The sequence below is a fragment of the Mesoplodon densirostris genome, chromosome 13, assembly GCF_025265405.1.
Source record: "Mesoplodon densirostris isolate mMesDen1 chromosome 13, mMesDen1 primary haplotype, whole genome shotgun sequence".
Classification (NCBI taxonomy): Eukaryota; Metazoa; Chordata; class Mammalia; order Artiodactyla; family Ziphiidae; genus Mesoplodon; species Mesoplodon densirostris.
The window spans coordinates 45,990,938-46,010,276 of NC_082673.1; positions in this window are offsets into that span (position 1 = coordinate 45,990,938).

Here is a 19,339-nt window from a genome sequence, read left to right on the forward strand (position 1 = left end):
TGGCCTGCAGGCACCACGTTGGCCTGAGTGCTGTCGCTGGTGTGGCTCCACGGCCCTTCCTCTAGGCTTTCAAGCCGTTGTACATATTCAGGTGTTTTACGTGGGAAGGGTGGGAACAGTTCAGCAGCAGCTGGCCTGGGGCTCAGCTCACGTTTACTCACAGATGCCTCAGCACGGTCCCCCAGCTTTGCAATGAGGACGCTGCATGCATTTGGGGTGGGTTGCTGGCTGTATGGGAGGTGATTCCCCACCTCTGACCAATTTCAGAATTGTTTACCGCTGGAGCAAGTGCCCTGATAGGGTTTCCCTCTGTATAACTGGTGGGTTCAGGTTTTTTTTTTCTTTTATGGTTCAAGTTAGATTTGATTCCTCTTTTATGTATTTACAGATATAAGCATGGAAATAATTCATTCCTATAAATACATCTGTGTGAAGGGAATAAATTTTTTCTATTTTATTTTAATTTTTTTTTAAATTTTGAAATTTAATTTTATTTATTTTTTTATACAGCAGGTTATTATTAGTTATGTATTTTATGCATATACATGTATACAGGTCAATCCCAATCTCCCAACTCATCCCACCACCACCACACCATGGCTTCCCACACTTGGTGTCCATACGTTTGTTCTCTACCTCTGTGTCTCTATTACTTCCCTGCAAACCAGTTCATCTGGACCATTTTTTAGGTTCCACATATATGCATTAATACACAATATTTGTTTTCCTCTTTCTGACTTACTTCATTCTGTATGACAGTCTCTAGATCCATCGATGTCTCTACAAATGACCCAGTTTCATTCCTTTTTATGGCTGAGTAATATTCCATTTTATATATATACCACATCTTTATCCATTCATCTGTGGGGATTTAGGTTGCTTGCATTCCCTGGCTATTGTAAATAGTGCTGCATTGAACATTGTGGTGAATGTGCCTTTTGATTTATGGTTTTCTCTGGGTATATGCCCAGAAGTGGGATTGCTGGATCAGATGGTAATTCTATTTCTAGGTTTTTTAAGGAAACTCCAAACTGTTCTCCATAGTGACTGTATCAATTTACATCCCCACCAATAGTGGAAGAGGGCTCCTTTTGTCCACACCCTCCCCAGAATTTGTTGTTTGTAGATTTTCTGATGATGCCGATTCTAACAGGTGTGAGGTCATACCTCATTGTAGTTTTGATTTGCATTTCTCTAATAATTAGTGCTGTTGAGCAGCTTTTCATGTGCGTCTTGGCCATCTCTGTGTCTTCTTTGAAGAAACGTCTCTTTAGATCTTCTGCCCATTTTTGTATTGGGTTGTTTGATTTTTGAATATTAAGCTGCATGAGCTGTTTATATATATATTGGAGATTAAACCTTTGTCCATTGCTTCATTTGCAACGATTTTCGCCCATTCTGAGGGATGCCTTTTTCCATTCCCGTTTTTTTAACAAAAAAGGAAAGAAAGAAAAAGAAGCAGAACACTAATGTGCGTAAAATATGCCTTTTGAAATGGTCGTTTTGAAATATGGACGTCCTTTGAATTTTTTGGTCGATATGTGACCCCAGGATTTGTTTTCAGGGCAGGTGTCATTTACAGGCCTGCAATGATTTTGAATATCAACTGACCATTAGCGCTGGGATTAAAGCTGCTGTTGCGTGAAACGGCCACAAGGTGGCAGAAGTTCTCCCTTACCAAATCTGGTTACTAGAGCAACAGAGCCTCAATGGAAGTCGTGTTCTAGACTGGAATTTAGAATGGAATGTGCCAGGAGAAAGCCCCTCAAGTTTGTCTCACTACTTCTTGTTCGTGTTTTTAATTTTTTTTTTATTTTCTATTATAGCAAGTTTGATTACAATATTTGGCTTGTTGTAAGTGTGGAAGATGTGGTTCTTTTACACATATACAGATGTCTGTTCATCCTGGGATCCTTTTCCCATGTACCTTAGGACAGAATGTTGAGTAGTCTTCTCTTGGTATTCCGTAGGTCTTTGGTGATTATATATGTCACCTGTGTTTGATTATGTCTGTTAACCCCGATATCATAATGAAACCAATCCTCACACCTTTCCATTGGTGAACCATAAGTTTGTTTAATGAATCTGTGATTGCCCTTCTCCGTGGAAATATCTGCCCTGGTATCCATTTTTAGGTAATACCTATAAGTGATATGATACGATATGTGTCTTTCACTTTCTGACTTACTCCAAGTCACGTGATTACCTCTAGACTCATCTACGGGGCTGCAAATGGCATTGTGTCCTTTTTTCCCTTGGCTTCTGTTCTGCCTTAGCGAGGTCCATTTTCAACAATGTGATTCCCTGAGGGTTGTGGATTAGCTGACCTGGGCAGCCTTACCCTGCCGGCCGGCCCTCCCCAGGTGTGCCTGGTTGAGGTCAATATAAACAGCGCTCCAGGCAGCAATAGCCCCTGAAATTGTGCCTGCTTCCATATTCTCTGCCCCGTCAGCAGTCTCGGGGCTGTGCTGGTGGGAGGGAGTGAGGGGCCAAGGCTTTGTTGGTGGCCCAGTGTGAGTGGGGCTCTGCTGGCCTTTCTGCAGGAGTTGCCAGGCTGCCACCTGTAAAGAAGAGGATGTGTCACCCATACCTTCCGATGGAATTTCTCTCCGGACAGAGGTGAGGAAGGATAAAAGCAGTGGGGGCCAGGACAGGAGGGGTATCTCAGGCAGGGCAATAGAAAGCTTCCAGAACAGCGCCCGGGTCCAGGACCATCCTGGCTGGCCTGCAGGCACCAAGTTGGCCTGAGTGCTGTCGCTGGTGTGGCTCCACGGCCCTTCCTCTAGGCTTTCAAGCCGTTGTACATATTCAGGTGTTTTACCTGGGAAGGGTGGGAACAGTTCAGCAGCAGCTGGCCTGGGGCTCAGCTCACGTTTACTCACAGATGCCTCAGCACGGTCCCCCAGCTTTGCAATGAGGACGCTCCTTGCATTTGGGGTGGGTTGCTGGCTGTTTGGGAGGTGATTTCCCACCTCTGACCAATTTCAGAATTGTTTACCGCTGGAGCAAGTGCCCTGATAGGGTTTCCCTCTGTATAACTGGTGGGTTCAGGTTTTTTTTTTCTTTTATGGTTCAAGTTAGATTTGATTCCTCTTTTATGTATTTACAGATATAAGCATGGAAATAATTCATTCCTATAAATACATCTGTGTGAAGGGAATAAATTTTTTCTATTTTATTTTAATTTTTTTTTAAATTTTGAAATTTAATTTTATTTATTTTTTTATACAGCAGGTTATTATTAGTTATGTATTTTATGCATATACATGTATACAGGTCAATCCCAATCTCCCAACTCATCCCACCACCACCACACCATGGCTTCCCACACTTGGTGTCCATACGTTTGTTCTCTACCTCTGTGTCTCTATTACTTCCCTGCAAACCAGTTCATCTGGACCATTTTTTAGGTTCCACATATATGCATTAATACACAATATTTGTTTTCCTCTTTCTGACTTACTTCATTCTGTATGACAGTCTCTAGATCCATCGATGTCTCTACAAATGACCCAGTTTCATTCCTTTTTATGGCTGAGTAATATTCCATTTTATATATATACCACATCTTTATCCATTCATCTGTGGGGATTTAGGTTGCTTGCATTCCCTGGCTATTGTAAATAGTGCTGCAATGAACATTGTGGTGAATGTGCCTTTTGATTTATGGTTTTCTCTGGGTATATGCCCAGAAGTGGGATTGCTGGATCAGATGGTAATTCTATTTCTAGGTTTTTTAAGGAAACTCCAAACTGTTCTCCATAGTGACTGTATCAATTTACATCCCCACCAATAGTGGAAGAGGGCTCCTTTTGTCCACACCCTCCCCAGAATTTGTTGTTTGTAGATTTTCTGATGATGCCGATTCTAACAGGTGTGAGGTGATACCTCATTGTAGTTTTGATTTGCATTTCTCTAATAATTAGTGCTGTTGAGCAGCTTTTCATGTGCGTCTTGGCCATCTCTGTGTCTTCTTTGAAGAAACGTCTCTTTAGATCTTCTGCCCATTTTTGTATTGGGTTGTTTGTTTTTTTAATATTAAGCTGCATGAGCTGTTTATATATATATTGGAGATTAAACCTTTGTCCATTGATTCATTTGCAATGATTTTCGCCCATTCTGAGGGATGCCTTTTTCCATTCCCGTTTTTTTAACAAAAAAGGAAAGAAAGAAAAAGAAGCAGAACACTAATGTGCGTAAAATATGCCTTTTGAAATGGTCGTTTTGAAATATGGACGTCCTTTGAATTTTTTGGTCGATATGTGACCCCAGGATTTGTTTTCAGGGCAGGTGTCATTTACAGGCCTGCAATGATTTTGAATATCAACTGACCATTAGCGCTGGGATTAAAGCTGCTGTTGCGTGAAACGGCCACAAGGTGGCAGAAGTTCTCCCTTACCAAATCTGGTTACTAGAGCAACAGTGCCTCAATGGAAGTCGTGTTCTAGACTGGAATTTAGAATGGAATGTGCCAGGAGAAAGCCCCTCAAGTTTGTCTCACTACTTCTTGTTCGTGTTTTTAATTTTTTTTTTTATTTTCTATTATAGCAAGTTTGATTACAATGTTTGGCTTGTTGTAAGTGTGGAAGATGTGGTTCTTTTACACATATACAGATGTCTGTTCATCCTGGGATCCTTTTCCCATGTACCTTAGGACAGAATGTTGAGTAGTCTTCTCTTGGTATTCCGTAGGTCTTTGGTGATTATATATGTCACCTGTGTTTGATTATGTCTGTTAACCCCGATATCATAATGAAACCAATCCTCACACCTTTCCATTGGTGAACCATAAGTTTGTTTAATGAATCTGTGATTGCCCTTCTCCGTGGAAATATCTGCCCTGGTATCCATTTTTAGGTAATACCTATAAGTGATATGATATGATATGTGTCTTTCACTTTCTGACTTACTCCAAGTCACGTGATTACCTCTAGACTCATCTACGGGGCTGCAAATGGCATTGTGTCCTTTTTTCCCTTGGCTTCTGTTCTGCCTTAGCGAGGTCCATTTTCAACAATGTGATTCCCTGAGGGTTGTGGATTAGCTGACCTGGGCAGCCTTACCCTGCCGGCCGGCCCTCCCCAGGTGTGCCTGGTTGAGGTCAATATAAACAGCGCTCCAGGCAGCAATAGCCCCTGAAATTGTGCCTGACTCCATATTCTCTGCCCCGTCAGCAGTCTCGGGGCTGTGCTGGTGGGAGGGAGTGAGGGGCCAAGGCTTTGTTGGTGGCCCAGTGTGAGTGGGGCTCTGCTGGCCTTTCTGCAGGAGTTGCCAGGCTGCCACCTGTAAAGAAGAGGATGTGTCACCCATACCTTCCGATGGAATTTCTCTCCGGACAGAGGTGAGGAAGGATAAAAGCAGTGGGGGCCAGGACAGGAGGGGTATCTCAGGCAGGGCAATAGAAAGCTTCCAGAACAGCGCCCGGGTCCAGGACCATCCTGGCTGGCCTGCAGGCACCAAGTTGGCCTGAGTGCTGTCGCTGGTGTGGCTCCACGGCCCTTCCTCTAGGCTTTCAAGCCGTTGTACATATTCAGGTGTTTTACCTGGGAAGGGTGGGAACAGTTCAGCAGCAGCTGGCCTGGGGCTCAGCTCACGTTTACTCACAGATGCCTCAGCACGGTCCCCCAGCTTTGCAATGAGGACGCTCCTTGCATTTGGGGTGGGTTGCTGGCTGTTTGGGAGGTGATTTCCCACCTCTGACCAATTTCAGAATTGTTTACCGCTGGAGCAAGTGCCCTGATAGGGTTTCCCTCTGTATAACTGGTGGGTTCTGGTTTTTTTTTCTTTTATGGTTCAAGTTAGATTTGATTCCTCTTTTATGTATTTACAGATATAAGCATGGAAATAATTCATTCCTCTAAATACATCTGTGTGAAGGGAATAAATTTTTTCTATTTTATTTTAAATGTTTTTTTTTAATTTTGAAATTTAATTTTATTTATTTTTTTATACAGCAGGTTATTATGAGTTATGTATTTTATGCATATACATGTATAAGGGTCAATCTCAATCTCCCAACTCATCCCACCACCACCACCCCATGGCTTCCCACACTTGGTGTCCATACGTTTGTTCTCTACCTCTGTGTCTCTATTTCTTCCCTGCAAACCAGTTCATCTGGACCATTTTTTAGGTTCCACATATATGCATTAATATACAATATTTGTTTTCCTCTTTCTGACTTACTTCATTCTGTATGACAGTCTCTAGATCCATCGATGTCTCTACAAATGACCCAGTTTCATTCCTTTTTATGGCTGAGTAATATTCCATTTTATATATATACCACATCTTTATCCATTCATCTGTGGGGATTTAGGTTGCTTGCATTCCCTGGCTATTGTAAATAGTGCTGCAATGAACATTGTGGTGAATGTGCCTTTTTGATTTATGGTTTTCTCTGGGTATATGCCCAGAAGTGGGATTGCTGGATCAGATGGTAATTCTATTTCTAGGTTTTTTAAGGAAACTCCATACTGTTCTACATAGTGACTGTATCAATTTACATCCCCACCAATAGTGGAAGAGGGCTCCTTTTGTCCACACCCTCCCCAGAATTTGTTGTTTGTAGATTTTCTGATGATGCCGATTCTAACAGGTGTGAGGTGATACCTCATTGTAGTTTTGATGTGCATTTCTCTAATAATTAGTGCTGTTGAGCAGCTTTTCATGTGCGTCTTGGCCATCTCTGTGTCTTCTTTGAAGAAACGTCTCTTTAGATCTTCTGCCCATTTTTGTATTGGGTTGTTTGTTTTTTTAATATTAAGCTGCATGAGCTGTTTATATATATATTGGAGATTAAACCTTTGTCCATTGATTCATTTGCAACGATTTTCGCCCATTCTGAGGGATGCCTTTTTCCATTCCCGTTTTTTTAACAAAAAAGGAAAGAAAGAAAAAGAAGCAGAACACTAATGTGCGTAAAATATGCCTTTTGAAATGGTCGTTTTGAAATATGGACGTCCTTTGAATTTTTTGGTCGATATGTGACCCCAGGATTTGTTTTCAGGGCAGGTGTCATTTACAGGCCTGCAATGATTTTGAATATCAACTGACCATTAGCGCTGGGATTAAAGCTGCTGTTGCGTGAAACGGCCACAAGGTGGCAGCAGTTCTCCCTTACCAAATCTGGTTACTAGAGCAACAGAGCCTCAATGGAAGTCGTGTTCTAGACTGGAATTTAGAATGGAATGTGCCAGGAGAAAGCCCCTCAAGTTTGTCTCACTACTTCTTGTTCGTGTTTTTAATTTTTTTTTTTTATTTTCTATTATAGCAAGTTTGATTACAATGTTTGGCTTGTTGTAAGTGTGGAAGATGTGGTTCTTTTACACATATACAGATGTCTGTTCATCCTGGGATCCTTTTCCCATGTACCTTAGGACAGAATGTTGAGTAGTCTTCTCTTGGTATTCCGTAGGTCTTTGGTGATTATATATGTCACCTGTGTTTGATTATGTCTGTTAACCCCGATATCGTAATGAAACCAATCCTCACACCTTTCCATTGGTGAACCATAAGTTTGTTTAATGAATCTGTGATTGCCCTTCTCCGTGGAAATATCTGCCCTGGTATCCATTTTAGGTAATACCTATAAGTGATATGATACGATATGTGTCTTTCACTTTCTGACTTACTCCAAGTCACGTGATTACCTCTAGACTCATCTACGGGGCTGCAAATGGCATTGTGTCCTTTTTTCCCTTGGCTTCTGTTCTGCCTTAGCGAGGTCCATTTTCAACAATGTGATTCCCTGAGGGTTGTGGATTAGCTGACCTGGGCAGCCTTACCTTGCCGGCCGGCCCTCCCCAGGTGTGCCTGGTTGAGGTCAATATAAACAGCGCTCCAGGCAGCAATAGCCCTGAAGTTGTGCCTGACTCCTTATTCTCTGCCCCGTCAGCAGTCTCGGGGCTGTGCTGGTGGGAGGGAGTGAGGGGCCAAGGCTTTGTTGGTGGCCCGGTGTGAGTGGGGCTCTGCTGGCCTTTCTGCAGGAGTTGCCAGGCTGCCACCTGTAAAGAAGAGGATGTGTCACCCATACCTTCCGATGGAATTTCTCTCCGGACAGAGGTGAGGAAGGATAAAAGCAGTGGGGGACGGGACAGTAATGATATCTCAGGCAGGGCAATAGAAAGCTTCCAGAACAGCGCCCGGGTCCAGGACCATCCTTGCTGACCTGCAGGCACCAAGTTGGCCTGCATGCTGTGGCTGGTGTGGCTCCAGGGCCCTTCCTCTAGGCTTTCAAGCCCTTGTACATATTCAGGTGTTTTACCTGGGAAGGGTGGGAACAGTTCAGCAGCAGCTGGCCTGGGGCTCAGCTCACGTTTACTCACAGATGCCTCAGCACGGTCCCCCAGCTTTGCAATGAGGACGCTCCTTGCATGGGGGGTGGGTTGCTGGCTGTATGGGAGGTGATTCCCCACCTCTGACCAATTTCAGAAGTGTTTACCGATGGAGCAAGTGCCCTGATAGGGATTCCCTCTGTATAACTGGTGGGTTCAGGTTTTTTTTCTCTTATGGTTCAAGTTAGATTTGATTCCTCTTTTATGTATTTATAGATATAAGCATGGAAATAATTCATTCCTATAAATACATCTGTGTGAAGGGAATAACTTTTTTCTGTTTTATTTTAAATTTTTTTTTTAAATTTTGAAATTTAATTTTATTTATTTTTTTATACAGCAGGTTTTTATTAGTTATGTATCTTATTCATATACATGTATACAGGTCAATCCCAATCTCCCAACTCATCCCACCACCACCACCCCATGGCTTCCCACACTTGGTGTCCATACGTTTGTTGTCTACCTCTGTGTCTCTATTTCTTCCCTGCAAACCCGTTCATCTGTACCATTTTTTAGGTTCCACATATATGCATTAATATACAATATTTGTTTTCCTCTTTCTGACTTACTTCATTCTGTATGACAGTCTCTAGATCCATCGATGTCTCTACAAATGACCCAGTTTCATTCCTTTTTATGGCTGAGTAATATTCCATTTTATATATGTACCACATCTTTATCCATTCATCTGTCTGTGGGCATTTAGGTTACTTGCATTACCTGGCTATTGTAAATAATGCTGCAATGAATATTGTGGTGAATGTGCCTTTTTGATTTATGGTTTTCTCTGGGTATATGCCCAGAATTGGGATTGCTGGATCAGATGGTCATTCTATTTCTAGTTTTTTTTAAGGAAACTCCATACTGTTCTCCATAGTGACTGTATCAATTTACATCCCCACCAATAGTCTAAGAGGGCTCCTTTTGTCCACACCCTCCCCAGAATTTGTTGTTTGTAGATTTTCTGATGATGCCGATTCTAACAGGTGTGAGGTAATACCTCATTGTAGTTTTGATTTGCATTTCTCTAATAATTAGTGCTGTTGAGCAGCTTTTCATGTGCGTCTTGGCCATCTCTGTGTCTTCTTTGAAGAAACGTCTCTTTAGATCTTCTGCCCATTTCTGTATTGGGTTGTTTGTTTTTTTGAATATTAAGCTGCATGATCTGTTTATATATATATTGGAGATTAAACCTTTGTCCATTGATTCATTTGCAACGATTTTCGCCCATTCTGAGGGATGCCTTTTTCCATTCCCGTTTTTTTTTAACAAAAAAGGAAAGAAAGAAAAAGAAGCAGAACACTAATGTGCGTAAAATATGCCTTTTGAAATGGTCGTTTTGAAATATGGACGTCCTTTGAATTTTTTGGTCGATATGTGACCCCAGGATTTGTTTTCAGGGCAGGTGTCATTTACAGGCCTGCAATGATTTTGAATATCAACTGACCATTAGCGCTGGGATTAAAGCTGCTGTTGCGTGAAACGGCCACAAGGTGGCAGCAGTTCTCCCTTACCAAATCTGGCTACTAGAGCAACAGAGCCTCAATGGAAGTCCTGTTCTAGATTGGAATTTCGAATGGAATGTGCCAGGAGAAAGCCCCTCAAGTTTGTCTCACTACTTTTTGTTCGTGTTTTTAATTTTTTTTATTTTCTATTACAGCAAGTTTGATTACAATGTTTGGCTTGTTGTAGGTGTGGAAGATGTGGTTCTTTTACACATCTACAGATGTCTGTTCTTCCTGGGATCCTTTTCCCATGTACGTTAGGACAGAATGTTGAGTAGTCTTCTCTTGGTATTCCATAGGTCTTTGGTGATTATATATGTCACCTGTGTTTGATTATGTCTGTTAACCCCGAAATCATAATGAAACCAATCCTCACACCTTTCCATTGGTGAACCATAAGTTTGTTTAATGAATCTGTGATTGCCCTTCTCCGTGGAAATATCTGCCCTGGTATCCATTTGTAGGTAACACCTATAAGTGATATGATACGATATGTGTCTTTCACTTTCTGACTTACTCCAAGTCACGTGATTACCTTAGACTCATCTACGGGGCTGCAAATGGCATTGTGTCCTTTTTTTCCTTGGCTTCTATTCTGCCTTAGTGAGGTCCATTTTCAACAATGTGATTCCCTGAGGGTTGTGGATTAGCTGACCTGGGAAGCCTTACCCTGCCGGCCGGCCCTCCCCAGGTGTGCCTGGTTGAGGTCAATATAAACAGCGCTCCAGGCAGCAATAGCCCCTGAAGTTGTGCCTGACTCCATATTCTCTGCCCCGTCAGCAGTCTCGGGGCTGTGCTGGTGGGAGGGAGTGAGGGGCCAAGGCTTTGTTGGTGGCCCGGTGTGAGTGGGGCTCTGCTGGCCTTTCTGCATGAGTTGCCAGGCTGCCACCTCTAAAGAAGAGGATGTGTCAGTCATAACTTCCCATGGAATTTCTCTCCGGACAGAGGTGAGGAAGGATAAAAGCAGTGTGGGAAGGGACAGTAGGGATATCTCAGTCAGGGCAATAGAAAGCTTCCAGAACAGCGCCCGGGGCCAGGACCATCCTGGCTGACCTGCAGGCACCAAGTTGGCCTGCGTGCTGTGGCTGGTGTTGCTCCAGGGCCCTTCCTCTAGGCTTTCAAGCCCTTGTACATATTCAGGTGTTTTACCTGGAAAGGATGGGAACAGTTCAGCAGCAGCTGGCCTGGGGCTCAGCTCACGTTTACTCACAGATGCCTCAGCACGGTCCCCCAGCTTTGCAATGAGGACGCTCCTTGCATGGGGGGTGGGTTGCTGGCTGTATGGGAGGTGATTCCCCACCTCTGACCAATTTCAGAATTGTTTACCACTGGAGCAAGTGCCCTGATAGGGTTTCCCTCTGTATAACTGGTGGGTTCAGGTTTTTTTTTCTTTTATGGTTCAAGTTAGATTTGATTCCTCTTTTATGTATTTATAGATATAAGCATGGAAATAATTCATCCCTATAAATACATCTGTGTGAAGGGAAGAACTTTTTTCTGTTTTATTTAAAAATTTTTTTTTTAATTTTGAAATTTAATTTTATTTATTTTTTTATACAGCAGGTTATAATTAGTTATGTATCTTATTTATATACATGTATACAGGTCAATCCCAATCTCCCAACTCATCCCACCACCACCACCCCATGGCTTCCCACACTTGGTGTCCATACGTTTGTTGTCTACCTCTGTGTCTCTATTTCTTCCCTGCAAACCAGTTCATCTGTACCATTTTTTAGGTTCCACATATATGCATTAATATACAATATTTTTTTCCTCTTTCTGACTTACTTCATTCTGTATGACAGTCTCTGGATCCATCGATGTCTCTACAAATGACCCAGTTTCATTCCTTTTTATGGCTGAGTAATATTCCATTTTATATATGTACCACATCTTTATCCATTCATCTGTCTGTGGGCATTTAGGTTACTTGCATTACCTGGCTATTGTAAATAGTGCTGCAATGAACATTGTGGTGAATGTGCCTTTTTGATTTATGGTTTTCTCTGGGTATATGCCCAGAAGTGGGATTGCTGGATCAGATGGTAATTCTATTTCTAGTTTTTTTAAGGAAACTCCATACTGTTCTCCATAGTGACTGTATCAATTTACATCCCCACCAATAGTGGAAGAGGGCTCCTTTTGTCCACACCCTCCCCAGAATTTGTTGTTTGTAGATTTTCTGATGATGCCAATTCTAACAGGTGTGAGGTGATACCTCATTGTAGTTTTGATTTGCATTTCTCTAATAATTAGTGCTGTTGAGCAGCTTTTCATGTGCGTCTTGGCCATCTCTGTGTCTTCTTTGAAGAAACGTCTCTTTAGATCTTCTGCCCATTTTTGTATTGGGTTGTTTGATTTTTGAATATTAAGCTGCATGAGCTGTTTATATATATATTGGAGATTAAACCTTTGTCCATTGCTTCATTTGCAACGATTTTCGCCCATTCTGAGGGATGCCTTTTTCCATTCCCGTTTTTTTAACAAAAAAGGAAAGAAAGAAAAAGAAGCAGAACACTAATGTGCGTAAAATATGCCTTTTGAAATGGTCGTTTTGAAATATGGACGTCCTTTGAATTTTTTGGTCGATATGTGACCCCAGGATTTGTTTTCAGGGCAGGTGTCATTTACAGGCCTGCAATGATTTTGAATATCAACTGACCATTAGCGCTGGGATTAAAGCTGCTGTTGCGTGAAACGGCCACAAGGTGGCAGAAGTTCTCCCTTACCAAATCTGGCTACTAGAGCAACAGAGCCTCAATGGAAGTCCTGTTCTAGATTGGAATTTCGAATGGAATGTGCCAGGAGAAAGCCCCTCAAGTTTGTCTCACTACTTTTTGTTCGTGTTTTTAATTTTTTTTTTTATTTTCTATTACAGCAAGTTTGATTACAATGTTTGGCTTGTTGTAGGTGTGGAAGATGTGGTTCTTTTACACATATACAGATGTCTGTTCTTCCTGGGATCCTTTTCCCATGTACGTTAGGACAGAATGTTGAGTAGTCTTCTCTTGGTATTCCGTAGGTCTTTGGTGATTATATATGTCACCTGTGTTTGATTATGTCTGTTAACCCCGATATCATAATGAAAGCAATCCTCACACCTTTCCATTGGTGAACCATAAGTTTGTTTAATGAATCTGTGATTGCCCTTCTCCGTGGAAATATCTGCCCTGGTATCCATTTTTAGGTAACACCTATAAGTGATATGATACGATATGTGTCTTTCACTTTCTGACTTACTCCAAGTCACGTGAATACCTCTAGACTCATCTACGGGGCTGCAAATGGCATTGTGTCCTTTTTTTCCTTGGCTTCTATTCTGCCTTAGCGAGGTCCATTTTCAACAATGTGATTCCCTGACGGTTGTGGATTAGCTGACCTGGGAAGCCTTACCCTGCCGGCCGGCCCTCCCCAGGTGAGCCTGGTTGAGGTCAATATAAACAGCACTCCAGGCCGCAATAGGCCCTGAAGTTGTGCCTGACTCCATATTCTCTGCCCCGTCAGCAGTCTCGGGGCTGTGCTGGTGGGAGGGAGTGAAGGGCCAAGGCTTTGTTGGTGGCCCGGTGTGAGTGGGGCACTGCTGGCCTTTCTGCAGGAGTTGCCAGGCTGCCACCTCTAAAGAAGAGGATGTGTCACCCAAACCTTCCAATGGGATTTCACTCCGGACACAGGTGAGGAAGGAAAATAGCAGTGGGGGCCGGGACAGGAGGGGTATCTCCGGCAGGGCAATAGAAATCTTCCAGAACAGCTCCCGGTGCCAGGACCATCCTGGCTGGCCTGCAGGCACCAAGTTGGCCTGCGTGCTGTCGCTGGTGTGGCTCCACGGCCCTTCCTCTAGGCTTTCAAGCCCTTATACATATTCAGGTGTTTTACCTGGGAAGGGTGGGAACAGTTCAGCAGCAGCTGGCCTGGGGCTCAGCTCACGTTTACTCACAGATGCCTCAGCATGGTCCCACAGCTTTGCAATGAGGACGCTCCTTGCATGGGGGGTGGGTTGCTGGCTGTATGGGAGGTGATTCCCCACCTCTGACCAATTTCAGAAGTGTTTACCGCTGGAGCAAGTGCCCTGATAGGGTTTCCCTCTGAATAACTGGTGGGTTCAGGTTTTTTTTTCTTTTATAGTTCAAGTTAGATTTGATTCCTCTTTTATGTATTTATAGATATAAGCATGGAAATAATTCATTCCTATAAATACATCTGTGTGAAGGGAAGAACTTTTTTCTGTTTTATTTTAAAATGTTTTTTTTTAATTTTGAAATTTAATTGTATTTATTTTTTATACAGCAGGTTATTATTAGTTATGTATTTTATGCATATACATGTATACAGGTCAATCCCAATCCCACAACTCATCCCACCACCACCACCCCATGGCTTCCAACACTTGGTGTCCATACGTTTGTTCTCTACCTCTGTGTCTCTATTTCTTCCCTGCAAACCAGTTCATCTGTACCATTTTTTAGGTTCCACATATATGCATTAATATACAATATTTTTTTCCTCTTTCTGACTTACTTCATTCTGTATGACAGTCTCTAGATCCATCGATGTCTCTACAAATGACCCAGTTTCATCCCTTTTTATGGCTGAGTAATATTCCATTTGATATATGTACCACATCTTTATCCATTCATCTGCTGTGGGCATTTAGGTTACTTGCATTACCTGGCTCTTGTAAATAGTGCTGCAATGAACATTGTGGTGAATGTGCCTTTTTGATTTATGGTTTTCTCTGGGTATATGCCCAGAAGTTCGATTGCTGGATCAGATGGTAATTCTATTTCTAGTTTTTTTAAGGAAACTCCATACTGTTCTCCATAGTGACTGTATCAATTTACATCCCCACCAATAGTGGAAGAGGGCTCCTTTTGTCCACACACTCCCCAGAATTTGTTGTTTGTAGATTTTCTGATGATGCCAATTCTAACAGGTGTGAGGTGATACCTCATTGTAGTTTTGATTTGCATTTCTCTAATAATTAGTGCTGTTGAGCAGCTTTTCATGTGCGTCTTGGCCATCTCTGTGTCTTCTTTGAAGAAACGTCTCTTTAGATCTTCTGCCCATTTTTGTATTGGGTTGTTTGATTTTTGAATATTAAGCTGCATGAGCTGTTTATATATATATTGGAGATTAAACCTTTGTCCATTGCTTCATTTGCAACGATTTTCGCCCATTCTGAGGGATGCCTTTTTCCATTCCCGTTTTTTTAACAAAAAAGGAAAGAAAGAAAGAGAAGCAGAACACTAATGTGCGTAAAATATGCCTTTTGAAATGGTCGTTTTGAAATATGGACGTCCTTTGAATTTTTTGGTCGATATGTGACCCCAGGATTTGTTTTCAGGGCAGGTGTCATTTACAGGCCTGCAATGATTTTGAATATCAACTGACCATTAGCGCTGGGATTAAAGCTGCTGTTGCGTGAAACAGCCACAAGGTGGCAGCAGTTCTCCCTTACCAAATCTGGCTACTAGAGCAACAGAGCCTCAATGGAAGTCCTGTTCTAGATTGGAATTTCGAATGGAATGTGCCAGGAGAAAGCCCCTCAAGTTTGTCTCACTACTTTTTGTTCGTGTTTTTAATTTTTTTTTATTTTCTATTACAGCAAGTTTGATTACAATGTTTGGCTTGTTGTAGGTGTGGAAGATGTGGTTCTTTTACACATATACAGATGTCTGTTCTTCCTGGGATCCTTTTCCCATGTACGTTAGGACAGAATGTTGAGTAGTCTTCTCTTGGTATTCCGTAGGTCTTTGGTGATTATATATGTCACCTGTGTTTGATTATGTCTGTTAACCCCGATATCATAATGAAAGCAATCCTCACACCTTTCCATTGGTGAACCATAAGTTTGTTTAATGAATCTGTGATTGCCCTTCTCCGTGGAAATATCTGCCCTGGTATCCATTTTTAGGTAACACCTATAAGTGATATGATACGATATGTGTCTTTCACTTTCTGACTTACTCCAAGTCACGTGATTACCTCTAGACTCATCTACGGGGCTGCAAATGGCATTGTGTCCTTTTTTTCCTTGGCTTCTATTCTGCCTTAGCGAGGTCCATTTTCAACAATGTGATTCCCTGAGGGTTGTGGATTAGCTGACCTGGGAAGCCTTACCCTGCCGGCCGGCCCTCCCCAGGTGTGCCTGGTTGAGGTCAATATAAACAGCGCTCCAGGCAGCAATAGCCCCTGAAGTTGTGCCTGACTCCATATTCTCTGCCCCGTCAGCAGTCTCGGGGCTGTGCTGGTGGGAGGGAGTGAGGGGCCAAGGCTTTGTTGGTGGCCCGGTGTGAGTGGGGCTCTGCTGGCCTTTCTGCAGGAGTTGCCAGGCTGCCACCTGTAAAGAAGAGGATGTGTCACTCATACCTTCCGATGGAATTTCTCTCCGGACAGAGGTGAGGAAGGAAAAAAGCAGTGGGGGCCGGGACAGGAGGGGTATCTCAGGCACGGCAATAGAAAGCTTCCAGAAGAGGGCCCGGGGCCAGGACCATCCTGGCTGGCCTGCAGGCACCAAGTTGGCTTGCGTGCTGTCGCTGGTGTGGCTCCACGGCCTTTCCTCTAGGGTTTCAAGCCCTTGTACATATTCAGATGTTTTACCTGGGAAGGGTGGGAACAGTTCAGCAGCAGCTGGCCTGGGGCTCAGCTCACGTTTACTCACAGATGCCTCAGCACGGTCCCCCAGCTTTGCAATGAGGACGCTCCTTGCATGGGGGTTGGGTTGCTGGCTGTATGGGAGGTAATTCCCCACCTCTGACCAATTTCAGAATTGTTTACTGCTGGAACAAGTGCCCTGATAGGGTTTCCCTCTGTATAACTGGTTGGTTCAGGTTTTTTTTTTTCTTTTATGGTTCAAGTTAGATTTGATTCCTCTTTTATGTATTTATAGATATAAGCATGGAAATAATTCATTCCTATAAATACATCTGTGTGAAGGGAAGAACTTTTTTCTGTTTTATTTTAATTTTTTTTTAATTTTGAAATTTAATTGTATTTATTTTTTTATACAGCAGGTTATTATGAGTTATGTATTTTATGCATATACATGTATACAGGTCAATCCCAATCTCCCAACTCATCCCACCACCACCACCCCATGGCTTCCCACACTTGGTGTCCATACGTTTGTTCTCTACCTCTGTGTCTCTATTTCTTCCCTGCAAACCAGTTCATCTGTACCATTTTTTAGGTTCCACATATATGCATTAATATACAATATTTGTTTTCCTCTTTCTGACTTACTTCATTCTGTATGACAGTCTCTAGATCCATCGATGTCTCTACAAATGACCCAGTTTCACCCCTTTTATGGCTGAGTAATATTCCATTTTATATATGTACCACATCTTTATCCATTCATCTGTCTGTGGGCATTTAGGTTGCTTGCATTACCTGGCTATTGTAAATAGTGCTGCAATGAACATTGTGGTGAATGTGCCTTTTTGATTTATGGTTTTCTCTGGGTATATGCCCAGAAGTTCGATTGCTGGATCAGATGGTAATTCTATTTCTAGTTTTTTTAAGGAAACTCCATACTGTTCTCCATAGTGACTGTATCAATTTACATCCCCACCAATAGTGGAAGAGGGCTCCTTTTGTCCACACCCTCCCCAGAATTTGTTGTTTGTAGATATTCTGATGATGCCGATTCTAACAGGTGTGAGGTACCTCATTGTAGGTTTGATTTGCATTTCTCTAATAATTAGTGCTGTTGAGCAGCTTTTCATGTGCGTCTTGGCCATCTCTGTGTCTTCTTTGAAGAAACGTCTCTTTAGATCTTCTGCCCATTTTTGTATTGGGTTGTTTGTTTTTTTAATATTAAGCTGCATGAGCTGTTTATATATATATTGGAGATTAAACCTTTGTCCATTGATTCATTTGCAACGATTTTCGCCCATTCTGAGGGATGCCTTTTTCCATTCCCGTTTTTTTAACAAAAAAGGAAAGAAAGAAAAAGAAGCAGAACACTAATGTGCGTAAAATATGCCTTTTGAAATGGTCGTTTTGAAATATGGACGTCCTTTGATTTTTTTGGTCGATATGTGACCCCAGGATTTGTTTTCAGGGCAGGTGTCATTTACAGGCCTGCAATGATTTTGAATATCAACTGACCATTAGCGCTGGGATTAAAGCTGCTGTTGCGTGAAACGGCCACAATGTGGCAGCAGTTCTCCCTTACCAAATCTGGTTACTAGAGCAACAGAGCCTCAATGGAAGGCGTGTTCTAGATTGGAAGTTCGAATGGAATGTGCCAGGAGAAAGACCCTCAAGTTTGTCTCACTACTTCTTGTTCGTGTTTTTAATTTTTTTTATTTTCTATTACAGCAAGTTTGATTACAATGTTTGGCTTGTTGTAGGTGTGGAAGATGTGGTTCTTTTACACATATACAGATGTCTGTTCTTCCTGGGATCCTTTTCCCATGTACGTTAGGACAGAATGTTGAGTAGTCTTCTCTTGGTATTCCGTAGGTCTTTGGTGATTATATATGTCACCTGTGTTTGATTATGACTGTTAACCCCGAAATCGTAATGAAACCAATCCTCACACCTCTCCATTGGTGAACCATAAGTTTGTTTAATGAATCTGTGATTGCCCTTCTCCGTGGAAATATCTGCCCTGGTATCCATTTTTAGGTAACACCTATAAGTGATATGATACGATATGTGTCTTTCACTTTCTGACTTACTCCAAGTCACGTGATTACCTCTAGACTCATCTACGGGGCTGCAAATGGCATTGTGTCCTTTTTTTCCTTGGCTTCTATTCTGCCTTAGCGAGGTCCATTTTCAACAATGTGATTCCCTGAGGGTTGTGGATTAGCTGACCTGGGAAGCCTTACCCTGCCGGCCGGCCCTCCCCAGGTGTGTCTGGTTGAGGTCAATATAAAAGCGCTCCAGGCAGCAATAGCCCCTGAAGTTGTGCCTGACTCCATATTCTCTGCCCCGTCAGCAGTCTCGGGGCTGTGCTGGTGGGAGGGAGTGAGGGGCCAAGGCTTTGTTGGTGGCCCGGTGTGAGTGGGGCTCTGCTGGCCTTTCTGCAGGAGTTGCCAGGCTGCCACCTGTAAAGAAGAGGATGTGTCACTCATACCTTCCGATGGAATTTCTCTCCGGACAGAGGTGAGGAAGGAAAAAAGCAGTGGGGGCCGGGACAGGAGGGGTATCTCAGGCACGGCAATAGAAAGCTTCCAGAAGAGGGCCCGGGGCCAGGACCATCCTGGCTGGCCTGCAGGCACCAAGTTGGCTTGCGTGCTGTCGCTGGTGTGGCTCCACGGCCTTTCCTCTAGGGTTTCAAGCCCTTGTACATATTCAGATGTTTTACCTGGGAAGGGTGGGAAGAGTTCAGCAGCAGCTGGCCTGGGGCTCAGCTCACGTTTACTCACAGATGCCTCAGCACGCTCCCCCAGCTTTGCAATGAGGACGCTCCTTGCATGGGGGTTGGGTTGCTGGCTGTATGGGAGGTGATTCCCCACCTCTGACCAATTTCAGAATTGTTTA